Source organism: Bison bison, unplaced genomic scaffold (genome assembly GCF_000754665.1).
Source record: "Bison bison bison isolate TAMUID 2011002044 unplaced genomic scaffold, Bison_UMD1.0 scf7180017864218, whole genome shotgun sequence".
Taxonomy (NCBI): domain Eukaryota; kingdom Metazoa; phylum Chordata; class Mammalia; order Artiodactyla; family Bovidae; genus Bison; species Bison bison.
Window position 1 is genome coordinate 4963025 of NW_011494790.1, and position 16080 is coordinate 4979104.

Below are 16080 nucleotides of genomic sequence, written 5' to 3' on the forward strand. Positions count from 1 at the left end.
TGGGGGGAGGAGAGAGAGAGTGTGTGTTGTGTGTGTGTGTGTGTGTGTGTGTGTGTGTGTGTGTGTGTGAGAAAGATTTTCTCTTTGTTCACTTATAAGGGCTGATATGTTTTCATTTGTTTATTATTTTCTTTTAAGGTATTTCATTACTTTTTTAAAACCGTCTTTTTCATCCCAGGTAGATGTCAGGAAAACGTGAGGTAAGGCCAAGAAGACAGCCATTTTATACTTGATACCATCTGTAAATTATCTTTTTCAGCTTGATTATATAGCGAGTATATTCTGTTCCTTAAATTGTAGTTGCTGTTCATCATTCTAGACAAATTCTGTTGGTCCTTCTGTTTTTGTTCTTCAGCAGTGTACACTGTTAATAAAAGATGTTCTTTATAAGCTAGCCAGTTTCGTGTGAGGAAACAAGTATAAACTCTTAACTTTTGCAGCTGTCTCATTATTTTCTATTGAGTCTAATTAACACATAGTTAAAAATACATAAGTCAGCTTGTGCTCTTCTGTTTAGAATTATTTCCCAAGATATTCACTATTTGCTACGTTGATCTTGAGAAGTATCAGAGACTTAAATTTTGACATGTGTGATTGAAAAGTAAACACTGGCATTTAGAATCAGTATTTTTTTTTTTGGGTCAAGAAAATAATTTCTTTTGTGATATTAGTCATCCTCAGTATCCTCATTCATTCTTATACGTTATATGGGTTGCTATGGTTAAAACTTGAATCTGGAGGCAAATTTGGTCCCAACTGAAGATATCATTCAAATTTAAGGAGTATGATATGCAATAATAGGCTTTTAAAAGTTTAAACATTTGGAATAATTGTTGTTCAGTCACTAAGTCGAGTCTGACTGCAGCCCCATGGACTGCAGCACGCCAGGCTCCTCTGTCCTTCACTGTCTCCCGGAGTTGGCTCAGATTCGTGTGCGTTAAGTCAGTTACGCTGTCCAACCAGCTCATTCTCTGCCACCTCCTCCTCCTCTGCCTTCAGTCGTTCTCAGCATCAGGGTCGTTTAGTATGATTTGATTTAAATCCTACTTTAGTAATTGAATTAGCAGTTAAAATGAATTCTTTTTGAGTGTTGTATTGAATAACATTTCAATGAGATATTTCTTATATTTTTATTGAAAGGAGTATCTGGTTTTAATTGGGTCACTTATGAAGTAGAGCCGTTTCCACAAAGTAATTACATTCCTTCAGTGTTTTAAAGATTTAAAAGAATTTTTACTACATATAGAACTTAGTATTTTCTCATGTTTATTCAGTAATAGTCATTTAAAATTGTTGATTTTTAAGTTTCAGAGGTTAGTGCTCTCAAAAGAGCTAAGTGATATTTCTGGAAGCAGGAGTCAAGTATAAATGTAATAAAATAATCTTTTAAAAATAAAATTCACTTCCCTACTTAATCTTGGATTTGTGGGTGAATTTGTTTTTCTTAAATACACTTTTATTGGTGATTCTGCCAAAGATTGGTACATAATTTTTAAAATAAAAGCTAAAGCTATTATTACTAGATGAGATTTAGAAACTAATAACTAGATTTCTTTCTATTTCATTTTAAGGTACTTCTATAGTTTGTAGCCAATCAATTTATTACAATTGTTAGTTTATATGTAATGCAACATTTCTTAACATACTGTTCTTAGATTTTTAGTGTGTTGTCTGATTTTTAAATTTACTTTGTAACATTTTAATTTTGAGACTTGCCAACTTTTATAAAACTTCACAAATTTTACCAGTAAGATTTCCTTTCTGAGAATTGGAATAGAATAATAGTTGCCTTCATTCTTGACTAAGTTCTATTTGCTAGGTAGATAATTTCTTAACTATATCTGTAAGTTCAAATTCGTGAAATTCATGCTGAAAGAGTTGAAGAGATTGTTCTACCATTTAAGGTTACTGGTAGGCAAAACACTGTTGGGAAACAGTACAGAATTCTCTTAATTTCCACAGGAGATTATATTTGGGTGTACTGTGTAGTTATATAGGTAGTTCAATTTAATAGTTAAATATTACTTTTCTCCATCTTAACTAGGTTTAATACAGTAGTGCTAATCTTTACGTAATGCTCTATGGATCATCAAGGGAAAGGTTTAAAATGTAAAACAAAGGTACTGCATAGGTGGTGTATGTTTATGTGAGTAGGACTGCTTCCAAATGGTACCAGTGAAGATTTATCAGAAGCTGCTGCTGTTGTGTTGCTCTATTTTTAATAAAATGAAAATCTTAAAGTCTCCACTGTTGAGTAGTAATTTCATCTAAGACATTTAATTACATATTTACAGCATACTTTTATAACTGAAAAGTTGTTAATAGCCTTTTTGATCATTGGGGATTCTTCATGTTAGGTGGCCATCTCAAGTCAAAGCTTTGCATCTCTAACATTTTGCAGTGTTCCAGTAAGTGACAGCGGCTCTTTGAATCTCCCTTTTGTTTTCAGAATCAACTTTCTTTTTTTTATTGGAGGATAATTTCTTTACAGTGTTGTGTTGGTTTCTGCTGTATAACAATGGAAATCAGTCATATATATATATATGTATGTATCCCCTCCCTCATTAGCCTCCCTGCCCTCTCCCGTCCCACCCCCTAGGTCGTTGGTGAGTGCGAGGGTGGGCTCCCTGCCTTATAAAGCAGCTTCCCACTAGTTTTACACTTAATGGTATATATATGTCAGTGCTGCTTTCTCAATTCGTCCTACCCTCTCCTTACCCTGTTGGGTACACAAGTATGCTTTCTATGTCTTCATCTCCATTTCTTCCCTGTAAATAGGTTAATTAGAACTATTTTTCTAGATTCCATATATGTGCCTTAATATACGATGTTTGTTTTTCTGATTTGTTGTTTAGTGGCCAAGTCGTGTCCGACTTTGTGACCCTATGGGCTGCAGCACGCTGGACTTCCCTGCCCCTCACCATCTCCAGGAGTTTGCTCAAGTTCCTGTCCATTGCATCAGTGATGCCATCCAACCATCTCATCCTCTGTCGCCCTCTTCTTCTGCCTTCAATCTTTCCCAGCATCAGGGTCTTTTCCAATGAGTCGGCTCTTTGCTTCAGGTGGCCAGAGTATTGGAGCTTCAGCTTCAGTATCAGTCCCTCCAGTGAGTATTCAAGATTGATTTCCTTTAAGCCTGACTAGTTTGATCCCCTTGCTGTCCAAAGGACTCTCAGGAGTCTTCTCCAGCACCACAATTCAAAAGCGTCAGTTAATTCTTCGGTGCTCTTTGTGGTCCAGGTGTCACAACCGTATGTGACTACTGGAACGACCATAGCCTTGACCAAACGGACCTTTGTCAGCAAAGTGACGTCTTTGCTTTTGAACACACTGTCTAGGATTGTCATAACTTTCCTGCCAAGAAGCAGTCGTCTTCTGGTTGCATGGCTGCAGTCACCATCCGCAGTGATTTTAGAGCCCAGGAAGAGGAAATCTGTCACTGCTTTCACATTTTCTTCTATTTCCCATGAAGTGATGGGACCAGAAGCCATGATCTTAGTTTTTTTAATATTTAGTTTGCAGCTGGCTCTTTCACTTTCCTTCTTCACCCTCATCAAGAGGTTCTTTAGTTCCTCCTTGCTTTCTGCCATTAAAGTGATATCAGCTGCATATCCGAGGTGGTTGATATTTCTCCCAGAAATCTTGATTCCAGGTTGTAACTCATCCAACCTAGCATTTTGCATGATGTGCTCTGCATCTAAATTAAGTAAACAGAGTGACAATAAACAGCCTTGTCGAACTCCTTTCTCAATCCTGAACCAGTCAGTTGTTTTCTCTTCTAACTGTTGCTTCTTGACTAGCATATAGGTTTTTCAGGAGCTAGGCAAGATGGTCTGGTATTCCCATCTCTTTTAAGAGTTTTTCACAGTTTGTTATGATCCACACAGTCAAAGGATTTTAACATAGTCAGTGAAACAGAGGTGGATGTTTTTCTGGAATTCCTTTCCTTTCTCTATGATCCAGTGAATGTTTGCAATTTGATCTCTGGTTTTTCTGCCTCTTCTAAACCCAGCTTGGACATCTGGAAGTTCTCGGTTCACATAATCCTGAAGCCTAGCATGTAGAATTTTGAGTATAACCTTACTGGCATGGGAAGTGAGTACAATTGTCTGGTGGTTTGAATGTTCTTTAATACTGGCCTTCTTGGGAATTGAGATGAGGATAGACCTTTTCCAGTTCTGTGGCCACTGCTGGGTTTTCCAAATTTTTTGACATACTGAGTACAGCACTTTGATGGCATCATCTTTTTAAGATTTTTAAATAGTTCTGCTGGAATTTCATTGCCTCCATTAGCTTTATTGACAGCAGTGCTTCCTAAGGGCTACTTGACTTTGCTCTCAGAATGTCTGGCTCTGGGTGAGTGGGTGAGTGACCATACCATTATGGTTATCTGGGTCATTAAGATCTTTTTTTGTACAGTTCTTCTGTGTATTCTTTCCATCTCTTCTTGATCTCTTCTGCTTCTGTTAGATCTTTACTGTTTTTGTCTTTTATTGTGCCCATCTTTGAATGAAATGTTCCTTTGATACTTCCAGTTTTCTTGAGATCTCTAGTCTTTCCCTTTCTGTTGTTTTCCTCTATTTGCATATATAACAGGCTCTGAGAGGTTCATCCACCTCACTACAACTGACTCAAATTCATTGCTTTTTTGTGGCTGAGTAATCAAACTACCGCACAATTGCACTCATCTCACATGCTAGTAAAGTAATGCGCAAAATTCTCCAAGCTAGGCTTCAGCAATACGTGAACCATGTACTTGCAGATGTTCAAGCTGGTTTTAGAAAAGGCAGAGGAACCAGAGATCAAATGGCCAACATCTGCTGGATCATGGAAAAAGCAAGAGAATTCCAGAAAACATCTATTTCTGCTTTATTGACTATGCCAAAGCCTTTGACTGTGTGGATCACAATAAACTGTGGAAAATTATGAAAGAGATGGGAATACCAGACCACCTGACCTGCCTCTTGAGAAACCTATATGCAGGTCAGGAAGCAACAGTTAGAACTGGACATGGAACAACAGACTGGTTCCAAATAGGAAAAGGAGTACATCAAGGCTGTATATTGTTTCCCTGCTTATTTAACTTATATGCAGAGTACATCATGAGAAACGCTGGGCTGGAAGAAGCACAAGCTGGAATTGAGATTGCTAGGTGAAATATCAATAACCTCAGATATGCAGATGATACCACCCTTATGGCAGAAGGTGAACTAAAAAGCCTCTTGATGAAAGTAAAAGAGGAGAGTGAAAAAGTTGGCTTAAAGCTCAACATTCAGAAAACTAAGATCATGGCATCTGGTCCCATCACTTCATGACAAATAGATGGGGAAACAGTGGAAACAGTGTCAGACTTTATTTTTCTGGGCTCCAAAATCACTGCAGATGGTGATTGCAACCATGAAATTAAAAGATGCTTACTCCTTGGAAGGGAAGTTATGACCAACCTGGATAGCATATTCAAAAGCAGAGACATTACTTTGCCAACAAAGGTCCATCTAGTCAAGGCTATGGTTTTTCCACTGGTCATGTATGGATGTGAGAGTTGGACTGTGAAGAAAGCTGAGTGCCGAAGAATTGATGCTTTTGAAGTGTGGTGTTGGAGAAGACTCTTGAGAGTCCCTTGGACTGCAAGGAGGTCAGTCCTGGGTGTTCATTGGAATGACTGATGCTGAAGCTGAAACTAATACTTTGGCCACCTCATGTGAAGAGTTGACTCATTGGAAAAGACTGGTGTTGGGAGGGATTGGGGGCAGGAGGAGAAGGGGACGACAGAGGATGAGATGGCTGGATGGCATCACCAACTTGATGGACATGAGTTTGGATGAACTCCGGGAGTTGGTGATGGACAGGGAGGCCTGACGTGCTGCGATTCATGGGGTCGCAAAGAGACACAACTGAGCGATTGAACTGAACTGAATATTCCATCGTATATATGTACCACATTGTCTTTATCCGTTCATCTGCTGATGAACTAGTATTTGCACGATGAAAATTGCCACTAGTTGTCTTGTAACAGCAAGTGGAATGCCTTCTCCCATATGTCAGAAGTTTAACTCTCCATTTGTCTCCATTTGGTGAATGAGCTGTGTACTTGGGATGGTCATATAAGTGAGACAGACTATTACGGGTTTCTCTTAAAATTAAATTGGCTATCAGATACGTAAATTTGCAACCCTGTATGAGCTAGTGGTTTAAGTGGTCCAGAGGTGGTGAGGCTCTACACACAGATTTCTCTGTGTAAGCCTTCTGTCCTTCTGTGGTTAAAGGTCATGACCTGCTTTGGTTTCCAAATGTTGAACTGCATTTGTGAGGACAGGTTGGGGGTAAGAGAGGAGAGACCCTTGCCAGTAGTGAGTTTGAACTTTTCCAAGTGTGACCTTCACATGACTTCCTAGAGGAATGACACATGTCACCCTTAACTTTTTGACTTCCAGACAAAATGTCTCGTATTATTTTTATTATGAATGGTTTCTATACTTAAGGAGTATAATGAGAGTATATTTAGTTTTTATAATGCTGATTTTCTTACCTGGGGAAAAATAACCCTAAGATTCACTGACAAAAGAGTAAAATCTCCAGAAGGTATGCTCCTCTGTGGTATAGCATGATATCAGAGGTGGTGGATGCTAAATCGCTTCAGTCTTGTCTGACTCTGTAGCCCTGTAGAGGGTAGCCCACCAGACTCCTCTGTCCATGGCAAGAATACTGGGGTGGGTTGCCATGCCCCTCCTTCTCCAGGGGATCTTTTTGACCCAGGGATTGAACTTGAGGCTCCTGCATTTTTGGCAGATTCGTTACCACCGAGCCACTGGGTAACCCCCTTCAGAGGTGGTAAATGGAATCAATTATATAGACATGACCTCTAGTACTGTATTTCTTTTTATTGAGCACCAGTCCATCCACCTTGTGATTAGCACATGACACAAAAGAACTTACTGATTCTTAGCTCCCAAATACTGGATGTCTTACCAGCACCATAAATTTATTCTGTTCCAAACAAAACATTGCATTTCCGATATCAAGTCTGTGCCTCTGGTGTTCATTGGTTTCAGCCGAACTGACATCTTTTTAGTTCTGCATCGCCACAGTTCATTTCTGTCTTGACCTCACTGACAATCGTATTTGCTAAATCCACTCAATGCTGCTTTTCCTCTGAAATACTTTAAATGTGCCCTTGTCTCAGTTTTGATTCCTAGTTAACACAAAGCAATCCACTCTAGCAGAAAGGTAATTGTGTGTTAGAATTAAGTCCCTTCTCCTTTGGGCCTGTTTCTATAGCTTGCTAATTGGTTTTCAAACCTCAGGCCTCTTTCCAAATTCTTTTAAGCATAACTTGGCTACTGGATTACTAATTCCTTTAAACTGGTCTGTAATTTTATAAAAACTTTCTGATTTTAGTGTGTCTGTGTGTAATTCTGACTGAGTCATGCTGGCTTGATAGAATGAGTTGGATGTTGTTCCCTTTGGAGTTTTCTGAAGAAATTTGTGTCATGTTCACTCTTTCTTCCGTAAATATTAGAATTCCTCAATAAAACCAACTTGAGCCTGGAATTTTTATGCTACAAATCCAACATTAAAAATAAAATTAGGGCTATTCATATTTAATCTTGAGTGAGCGTCAGTGCTGTGTGTCTCCTAAGGAATTTGTCCATTTTATCTAAGTTGTTGAATTTGTCAACATAAAGGTGTTCATGATGTTACCTTCTTATCTTAGTATATGTAAGATCTATAGTGACATCATATTTTCTCTTTTTCTCTGCTTTTATTTCACTGATTTCTACTCATTATTTCTTCTGCTTATTCTGCTTATTTTGAGCTTAGTTTGCTCTTTTTTTTTTTTTCCCTAAACTGTGAGCTGGTATCACTGACCTGAGACCTTCGTTTTTTTTTTTAAGCCGTTAAAAAAAATTGAAATATAGTTAATTTACAGTGTTGTGTTTCAGGTGTACAGCAAAATGATTCTTTATACATATAAACATATACACACACACACACATGTACTCCTTTTTAGATTCTTTTCCATTATAAGTTATTACAAGATATTCAGAGTCCCTCTTTTCTAGTAGAAGTAGCCTGATAGACTGTAGCCTGCCAGGCTCCTCTGTACATGCAGTTCTTCAGGCAAGAATACTGGAGTGGGTAACCATTCTCTTCTCCAGGGGATCTTCCCCACTCAGGGATCTTCCTGACTCAGGGATCAAACCTGGGTCTCCTGCATTGCAGGCAGATTCTTTACTGTCTGAACCACCAGAGATGCCCCAGAAGTATTTTAGTACTATAAATTTTCCTCTAAGCATTGCTTTAGCTGCATTCCAACAAATTTTGATATGTTGTGTCTTCATTTTCATGTAAGATACTTCATAAATGGGGTTATCAACGAAGGAAACAATAAGATTAAAAGACAGCCTTCAGAATGGGAGAAAATAAATACAAAGCAACTGACAAAGGGTTAATCTCCAGAATATATAAGCAGCTCATACAACTCAAAATCAGGAAAGCAAACAGCCCAATCAAAAAATGGGCAAAAGACCTAAGAACACATATCTCCAAAAAACATATACATCTGGCTAATAAACACATGGAAAGATGTTCAACATTGCTCATTCAGTTCAGTTCAGTTCAGTCGCTCAGTCGTGTCCTACTCTTTGTGACCCCATGAATCACAGCATGCCAGGCCTCCCTGTCCATCACCAATTCCCGGAGTTCACTCAAACTCATGTCCATTGAGTCGGTGATGCCATCCAGCCATCATCCTCTGTCGTCCGCTTCTCCTTCCCCAATCCCTCCCAGCATCAGGGTCTTTTCCAATGCGTCAACTCTGCATGAGGTGGCCAAAGGACTGGAGTTTCAGCTTCAGCATCAGTCCTTCCAGTGAGCACCCAGGATTGATCTCCTTTAGGATGAACTGGTTGGATCTTCTAGCAGTCCAAGGGACTCTCAAGAGTCTTCTCCAACACCACAGTTCAAAAGCATCAATTCTTCGGTGCTCAGCTTTCTTCACCATCCAACTCTTACATCCATACATGACCACTGGAAAAACCATAGCCTTGACTAGACAGACCTTTGTTGGCAAAGTAATATCTCTGCTTTTCAATATGCTGTCTAGGTTGGTCCTAACTTCCAAGGAGTAAGCGTCTTTTAATTTCATGGCTGCAGTCACCATCTGCAGTGGTTTTGGAGTCCCCCAAAATAAAGTCTGACACTGTTTCCACTGTTTCCCCATCTATCTGCCATGAAGTGATGGGACCAGATGCCATGATCTTAGTTTTCTGAATGTTGAGCTTTAAGCCAACATTTTCACTCTCCTCTTTCACTTTCATCAAGAGGCTTTTTAGTTCCTCTTCACTTTCTGCCATAAGGGTGGTGTCATCTGCATATCTGAGGTTATCAATATTTCTCCCAGCTATCTTGATTCCAGCTTGTGCTTCTTCCAGCCCAGCATTTCTCATGATGTACTCTGCATAGAAGTTAAATAAGCAGGGTGACAATATACAGCCTTAACGTACTCCTTTTTCTATTTGGAACATTGCTCATTAGAGAAATACAAATCAGAACTATGATGAGGTACCACCTCACACCATTGAGAATGGCCATCATCAAAAAATCTACAAACAATAAATGCTGGAGAGGGTGTGGAGAAAAGGAAACCCTCTTGCACTATTGGTGGTAAATTGACAGCCACTATGGAGAACAGTATGGAGATTCCTAAAAAATCTAGGCCTAGAACTACATGCTTTTTTTTTATTATTATTTTGATAGGGATCCTAGCAAAGCTGAAATGTTCTCAAGGACCTGAGAATTAGTGCAAAGTTAAGTGGGCCTTAGGAATCATCACTACAAACAAGACTGGTAGAGGTGATGGAATTCCAGCTGAGTTATTTCAGATCCTAAAAGATGCTGTGAAAGTGCTGCACTCAGTAGGCCAGCAAATTTGGAAAACTCAGCAGTGGACACAGGACTGAAAAGGTCAGTTTTCATTCCAATCTCAAAGAAGGGCAATGCCAAAGAATGTTCAGACTACCACAAAAATGCACTCATCTCAGATGCTACCAATGTAATGCTCAAAATTCTCCAAGCAAGGCTTCAACAGTGCATGAGCAAAGAACTTCCACATGTTCAAGCCGGATTTAGAAAAGGCAGAAGAACCAGAGATCAAATTGCCAACATCTGTTGGATCATAGAAAAAGTAATTACAGAAAAACATCTATTTCTGCTTCATTGACTACACTAAAGCCTTTGTGTAGATCACAACAAACTGGAAAATTTTTAAAGAGATGGGAATACCAGATCACCTCACCTGCCTCCTGTGAAACCTGTATGCAGGTAAAAAACCAACAGTTAGAACTTGACATGGAGCAATGGAGCTTTTTATTGTTATTCTGTTTATTTAACTTACATACAGAGTAACATCATGCAAAATGCTGGGCTGGATGAAGCACAAGCTGGAATCAGGATTGCCGGGAGAAATACCAGTAACCTCAGATAGGCAGATAATATCATGCTAATAGCAGAACGTGAAGAGGAACTAAAGAGCCTCTTGATGGTGAAAGAGGAGAGTGAAAAAGCGGGCTTAAAACTCAGCATTCAAAAAAACTAAGATTGTGGCATCTGGTCCCATCACTTCATGACAAATAGATGGGGAAGCAATGGAAACAGTGACAGATTTTATTTTCTTGGACTCTAAAATCCCTGCAGGTGGTGACTGCAGCCATGAAATTAAGACGCTTGCTCCTTGGAAGAAAAACTATGACAAACCTAGACAGTGGATTAAAAAGCAGAGACATCACTTTGCTGACAAAGGTCCATCTAGTCAAAGCTAGGGTTTTTTCTGGTAGTCATGTATGGATGTGAGAGTTGGACTATAAAGAAGGCTGAGTGCCAAAGAAGTGATGCTTTTGAACTGTGGTGTTGGAGGAGATGCTTTGAGAGTCCCTTGGACAGCAAGGGAATCAAACCAGTCAATCCTAAAGGAAATCAGTCCTGAATATTCATTGGAGGGACTGATGCTGGGGCTGAAGCTCCAATACTTTGGCCGCCTGATGTGAAGAGCCTCGTTGGAAGAGACCCTGATGCTGGGAAATATTGAAGGCAGGAGGAGAAGGGGATGTCAGAGGACAAGATGGTTGGATGGCATCATTGACTCAATGGACATGAGCGTGAGCAAGCTCTGGGAGATGGTGAAGGACAGGGAAGCCTGACGTGCTGCAGTCCATGGGCTCACAAAGAGTTGGACACTACTGAGCGACTGGACAAAAACATGACCCAACAATCCCACTATTGAGCACATACCCTGAGAAAACTGTAATAGAAAGAGACACATGTACCCCAGTGTTCATTGCAGCTTTATTTACAATAGCTAGGACATGGAAGCAACCTTGATGTCCATCATGACAGATGATGGATAAGGAAGTTGTGGTATGTGTATAAACAATGGAGTATTAGCCATAAAAAACCACATTTGAATCAGTCCTAATGAGGTGGGTGAAATTAGAGCCTGTTATACAGAATGAAGTAAGTCAGAAAGAGAAAAATATCATATATTAATATATATGTATGCTGCTGCTGCTAAGTCACTTCAGTCGAGTCCAACTCTGTGTGACCCATAGACAGAAGCCCACCAGGCTCCCCCGTCCCTGGGATTCTCCAGGAAAGAACACTGGAGTGGGTTGCCATTTCCTTCTCCAATGCATGAAAGTGAAAAGTGAAAGTGAAGTCACTCAGTCGTGTCCGACCCTCAGTGACCCCATGGACTGCAGCCCACCAGGCTCCTCCATCCATGGGATTTTCCAGGCAAGAGTACTGGAGTGGGGTGCCATTGCCTTCTCCGAATATATATGTATATATATATATATAAATACATATATAGGCTTCCCTGGTGGCTTGGACAGTCAAGAATCTACCTGCAATGTGAGAGACCTGGGTTCAATCCCTGGGATGAGAAGGTCCTCTGGAGAAAGGAATGGCTACCCACTCCAGGATTCTTGCCTGGAGAATTCCATGGACAGAGGAGCCTGGCAGGCTATATAGTTCATGGGGTCGCAAAAAATCAGACACGACTGAATGACTAGCATGATGGTCATTAGAAAGATGGTGCTGATGAAGCTATTTGCAGGGGAGCAGTGGAGACGCAGAGAACAGACTTGCGGACACAGTGCGTGGAGTGGGGCAAACACATTACCATGTGTAAACTAGATGGCTAGTGGAAACTTGTTTATGTCGCAGGGAGCCTAAATCAGGTGTTCTCTGACAGCCTGGAGGGGTGGGATGGGATGGGAGGTGGGAGGAAGGTTCAAGAGGGAGAGGACATACGTATACCTATGGCTGATTCATGTTGATGTGTGGCAGAGACCAACACGATATTGTAAGGCAATTATCCTCCAATTAAACACAAAAAATAGGGTTAATTTGCATATTGACCTTTCTGTCATTATTAAATTACTCTTTATTCCTGGTAATATTCTTTGCTTTGAAATATTTTTCTTTTATTTATGTTAGTAATCTAGTTGAAATAAGCATGGTGTTATCTTTCCTCTTTCTTGCACTGTTATATTTAAAGAGTATACTTCTTATGGGCCTCGTATAGTTTGGTCTTGCTTTTTTAAAATCCAGTGACAACTTCTGCTTTAGTTGGAGTGTTTAAACTAGTTACATTGAATGTGGTTATTGATGTCATTGGGTTTAAATCTGTCATCTTGCTGTTTATCCTCTATCTCCTTTATTTTTGTCCATGTTTTCCTCTTGATCTGCCTTCTTTCGAACTGAGTACTTATTCCATTACATTCATCTTTGTTGGCTTATTAGCTATGATTGCTTAATTTTTAAATGATTTTAGGGTTTACTGTATGTGCATATTTTCATTCATCACAGTGTATGTGTAAGTTTCACTTCACATATATCACTTCATGTTTAGTATAAAAGGGCTTCCCTGGTGGCTCAGTGGTAAAGAATCCATCTGCCAAGCAGGAAACGTGGGTTTGATTGATCCCTGGGTTGGGAAGATCCCCTGGAGAAGGAAATGGCACCCGACTCTGGTGTTCTTGCCTGGGAAATCCCATGGACATAGGTGCCTGGCAGGCTGTGGTTCATGGGGGTGCAAAAGATTTGGACACAACTTAGTGACTAAACAGTACAAAAACCATAGTATAAAAACCTTGCTGTGATATTCTTTTATGTTCCCACTCTCAGGTTTGTGTTACTTATGTCATGCATTTTACTTAATACATGTATTAAAATCCCCGCAAGATGGTGTAATTTTTTTTCCTTTAAACAATCAATTTAAAGGAGATTTTAAAGAAGAAGAAAAGCCTCTTCGGTTTCCCCACAGATTTACAATTCATGGTGCTCTTCATTCCTTTTTGTATATTCGTATTTCTGCTTGGTACTCTGTTCATTATGATGGAGACATCCTTTAACGTTTCTCATAGTTCAGCTCTGTTAGTGATGGATTCTTTCACCTTTTGCACGCTGAATTTTATTTCAACTTAATATTTTAAAGGTATTTTTGCTGGATATAGAGTTCTACATTGGCTTTTTTTTTACCCCAGTGCTTTAAAAATGTGACTTGTCTGTCCTTTGGTTTACTTTGTTTCCATAAAGACGTCTGCAGTCATTTTGATCATTGTTCCTCCACACAGAATGTAGAGGCCTCTCTTATGGCCACTTTTAAGGTTTCCTCTTCATTCACTAGTGGTAATCAATTTGATTATGATGTGCTTTGGTGCTGTTTTCTTTTTGTTTTATGTGCTGTGTTTCCTTGAGCCTGTATGTTTCAAGTTTCTATTAAATTTGGAAAATTGCAACCATTATTTCTTCAAATATGTTTTCTTTTTCTCTGACACTTTTCTAGTCTTGAATTACATATATATTACCACCTGAAGTCCCACAGCTCACAGACTGATGCTCTGTTCATTTTTTTTTTTTCAATTTTTTTCTTTGTTTCACTTTGGATGGTTCTGTTGCTAAATCTGAATTTGTTAATATTTTCCTCTGTAAAATCTAATCTGTTCATTTTATCCAGTATATCTTTTTAAAAGATCTAAGATATTATTTTTTGCAACTCTGAGTTCAATTTTAGTCATTTTTGTATCTTCCATGTCTCTATTTTACATATTAAAATGTAATTTTTATATATAATATATATTAATAACTTGTGAATTGTACCTTTTTTGGTTCTGAATATTTTTGCATCCTATTGATTGATGTTTTTTAGTTTTGTTCTGAGATGCACTGAAGTTACTTGGGAACTGTTAGAAGGACCAGATTAGCCATTTAGGGCTTCCCTGGTGGTGCTAGTGGTAAAGAACCTGCCTGCTAACGCAAAAGACATGAGAGACGTGGGTTCGGCCCCTGAGTCAGGAAGATCCCCTGGAGGAGGGGCAACCCACTCCAGTAATCTTGCCTGGAGAATCCCATGGACAGAGCAGCCTAGTGGGCTACAGTCCATAGTGTCGCAAAGAGCTGGACGTGATCAAAGTGACTTAGCACATAGCACACAATGTTACCCTACTACAGAAGTGATACTCTTCTGAGTACTTGATGCTCTGTGAATTATGCTCCTCTCCAATCCCCACCCAGGCTCATGGGAATTCCCAACAGTTTCTAGTCTGCTTAAGCTTTGGGGATTTTCCCCTTTGATCCTTTCTGGTGTCTTTTGTCCTGAGCCTTGGATAGTTTCTTCACATGTGTATGCTGACCGTTACTCAGCTGAAAACACAAGCATCCCGGTGTGCAGGTCTTCGGAGCTTTTCCTCTGCACGGCTCGTTCACCAGTCCTCTGCTCTGTGACCCGTGGCTACCTTGTCCAAGTGCACCCCCAACATCTCAACTCAGGCCGCTGGGTTCTCCCTGGTTTCCCCTTCTTTTGCTTCAGCTTGTAAGCTAGGGGCAGTCGTAGGGCTCACCTCATTCATTGATCAGAGATCACTGTTCTTCACTGTCTGATGTCCAATATCTGAAAATCACTGTTAGGTACATTTTTTCCAGTGTTTCAAGTGATATGGTAAACATCACCTCTCTCTTTAACCTTCCTCCCACCTCCCACCCCTTCCCACCCCTCTAGCTTGTTACATAACAATTTAAACATTTTAACTGAATCACAACTAGCAACTTAGATTGTTGTCATGTGTAGAGTAGAGTATTATAAGGGCAACTAGAATTTGGAAATTATTTAGCTGGTCTATGGCTCCTTGGGTCTACAGGAATGTAGGCTGTTCATCAGTTCTTAAGAACAGTGATGATAAGCAGTAATGAATTAGTAACAGTAATAAAAAGCGAGTATTTTCTTTAGCTGCTTTCTCTGAAATAAGGAAGGTATCTGCAGCCATTCAAAGAAAGTATGAAATCCAGGGAGGTGGGAGCCCGGCAGCCTTGAGCCTCCTGGGGGCCTTCGTTGGGGTTAAGAACAGGTGCTGTCTCCAGGTGAGGCCACCTCGCGGCTGCCCTGCACTAGGGCGTCCTTGTGCAATGAACAGACTGCACAGTTGTCTGTGTGGCACCAGTGGCAGGAGGTGGCTTCAGCAATTCCCTGACTCCAGCCCTGGCCTCTGGCTGGCCTGTCTGGCTGGTAGAGGGACGGAGAGATGAGTGAGACATTTATTGGCTTAAAAAGGGATGGAAGGCTCACCGTGAAATCCTGAGCCCGTATAAACATGTTGCAGGGGAATAAGAGTAAAATGTCCATGGACAAGGCTATTTGAGAGCTTGGATGGATTATGGAAACGATCTAGTTCTTCCCTTCCTACCCTTTAACAGATGAGGACTCACAGGGTTCAAAGGTGAAGTAAGTAGCCCTAGATCTCAGCACTACGAAGGAGCAGAGTCAGAAGAAGGCTTGAACGCCGTGATTCCGGGCTGTGTTCCTTTCATGACCCACTCCCTGGCCAGGAGCAATTTTCTTTCAATATTTAACTGCCATTTTTATAAATTAAAATTTGAATAGTTTTTTTCCCTTAAAGTGCTGCTTACAACTCATCTTGAAAATACAGATAAAAAGATGACTTCTATTATTCAATAATTACAAGACTTCCAAGCATCATCATTTATAGCACTTGAAAAATACAATTTTAATTTCCATGGAATCAT